The sequence below is a fragment of the Meleagris gallopavo genome, chromosome Z (genome assembly GCF_000146605.3).
Source record: "Meleagris gallopavo isolate NT-WF06-2002-E0010 breed Aviagen turkey brand Nicholas breeding stock chromosome Z, Turkey_5.1, whole genome shotgun sequence".
NCBI classification, from domain to species: domain Eukaryota; kingdom Metazoa; phylum Chordata; class Aves; order Galliformes; family Phasianidae; genus Meleagris; species Meleagris gallopavo.
This window is the reverse complement of record NC_015041.2, coordinates 51,435,760-51,438,532: the sequence shown is the minus strand read 5'-3', so window position 1 is coordinate 51,438,532 and position 2,773 is coordinate 51,435,760.

Sequence of the window (2,773 nt, the reverse complement as noted above, 5' to 3'; positions counted from 1 at the left end):
GGGAAAAAAAAAAAGAAAAAGAAAAAGAAAAAGCATAAGTAGTTAAAGGTGTATTTCCACCAATAATTTCCACAGCAAAAGTGTGCATCTGGATTGTTTGCAGAGACCAAGGACAAGATAAAAAAAAAATAACTTGGCATTCAGCACAGAAAATAGCAATATATAATGGGAAATTTTAAAGTGGAGGAGAAACTGGAACCAAATGTAGTATAAGATCAGCTAGGATTGTTCAGTAAAATATTTGGTGCTGAAAGAAATACAAGTACCATTAACAATTTGTTCTGGATTATTGTCCTAGTAGCTGGAAAGTGCAGATCACCTGCAGATGTAGTAGTGAAATTTCTTTATTCTTTAGTTGTGTTGCTTCTATATTATGCAAATAATGAGCACATTTGCGTGGCAATGAACTCACAATCAGCAAAGTTCAATTATTGTGGGTTTGTAATGAACATGACCAAGTATATGACGACATCCAAATCAAAAGACCCTCTTCTCCTAGATATGACAGCATGTTACCCTTGATCCCTATTATTTTTCTAAGTACCATTTTTATAGAGCTAGAAAGGTGCGTAAGCCAGCTGCACATCAGAATACTTTTCATTTTGGAATTTGACCTTCCTTATCAGTGACTACCTTGCTTTTGTTTGTTACTTCTCCTCTCCAGGAGAATATGCAAACACTGGAATAGTGCTCAAAAGTCCTTACATATGTATACTAACACTTCCTTGTCCTCAAAGAATACAGATAGCTGCAATAAAAGTCTGAAGCATTTATTAAACTTTAGATAGTGTTATAGATTGCAAGAAAGGTACATACACTGAAAATGTCAGCATATAAGCATGACTCAGTATGGCTGACCTCCATCTCATAGGTTCCAAGTGTTTCATATACACTGATACTTGAGCTTCTAGCGTAACCATAAAATAACCAGAATGAAAGAGACAGATCAAATCCTTCCATGCAAATTAAGCACAAATTTAGTTTCAATGCATTTAATGGAATGATGAGAACTGCGATGAAAGCCAGAGTTACAGTTATTCTGTGGAAACAACATGTTTGGTAAAACCATGTGCTAGTTTCATCTAGTATTGACAATATATGTGGCTGTCCCTCAACACAGCTGTTTTCTTAAATGCCTGAAGAACAACTCTATTTGAATGATTTTGGACTATTCACAAAACTGTCATCTCGTGTTTTACTTAGAAGATAACACAATTTGTACATAAGGAGCAAGGTTAATCAGCATTGTGTTTGTAGCTACTGAGCTCAAACTCCTTTTAGGGAAAATATTAGTTTTCTTTTGACTTTTGAAAACTGATCTTTGAAATTGAATCAATAAATCTGCACTGGGTATGTAGTGATGTTTTCCTCCCCTTTGCTATTGCACAGCAGTGAGGAAATAATACATCTGTTAATGGTCACAAAGCACCACAGAAATTCTAGTAAAGAAGATTGCCAATATAATGTGACAAGGACAGAGCTCATTAATGGATTTAAGAACCAAGTTTTTCTACAGTAAGTTAAGAGTAGACTTAATTTCCTGGCATTTACAAAATGTTTTTCCTGTGTGGCTTTGATGACTACAACAGTCCTGCAGTTCATCTGTCCACCTTCATGACAGAAAGAGCCATTCCAGAAGGCATGATCTTTTGCTCTGCGTGGTGGCCATGGCAATCTGCCCACAGATTTCTCTCTTTTGAATAATGTGTTATCCTACAGATCATTCTCTGTTTTATACGTGTCGTCTCCTTTTCAGGCAGTAAAGCTTCCTTTTCCCATCTCTACAGCAGTAACAGATGTGTCAGTCTTGAAACTTGCCCTTTTTCAGTGATATCACTGTATCAGCAGAATCAGTGCTTGGTGTAAGCCAAGGGTGGGCACTTATACACATAGAAATATCAGTATTATGGATTATGGGCAAGGCAGATCTGAGATACTTGTGCAGCCTTTTTGTCAGCTTTGACAATTGCTCTGCAGGTGCAGCATGGCTTCTTTCAGCAAAGCCAAAATAGAGACTTCTGGAGCCACAGGTCCTAAACAGAAAGGTATCAAATATAATAAAAAGGTGCACACTGGAGATGGAGCTAGCCATGCCATCTCCCATTAATGGGAGATTTTTTAAGACAGAACACATATTGTGGTAGAAAGGTGTGTGTGACAGCAGCAAAACCAAATATTGCATTTGTGAGGAGAGTAGCACTTTTTCTGTGTTCAGGTGGAAGTGAGCATCTCCTTCAGCCCCTCTGCCCACCCCGCAACCGGTGTGCCACATCAAGCAGCAGCCTGTGATGCTGCAGTACACAGCTGTGATGGCAGCTGTGGGGCAGCGACAGCAACAGGGCCTGCCTGTGCCTGGCAGCGAGTTGCCATGGCTACAAGGTGAACTGCTTTGGGGAGAAAATGGGAAGATGAACTCTGGCAGGGCTGCCAGTCAGCAGCCAGCCCTTACTGCAACTCAAAGCCACAGCATGGCCTTATGCAGGCCACCCTGGCCCCGGCAGAAGCTGCTAAATGCCCTAGGGCATCCAGCTTTAGCCAGCTGATTTCAATTCCTGCTTGCAGATGAACTTCTGGGAAAAATGATTAGGTACCTCATTAGTTCATTTTCTCTTTCTTCCACATGCACCCCTTAGCCTTTGCAACTTCATTAAAATAGAGGAAGAAAGGTTACAGTGGCAGGGAGAGCTCATAGAGGCTTTCTCACTGTAAACATAGAACTCATTCTACAAATAGGAAAAAAAAGACCCTGAGTGTATCTCAGCAGGCAGAAAAA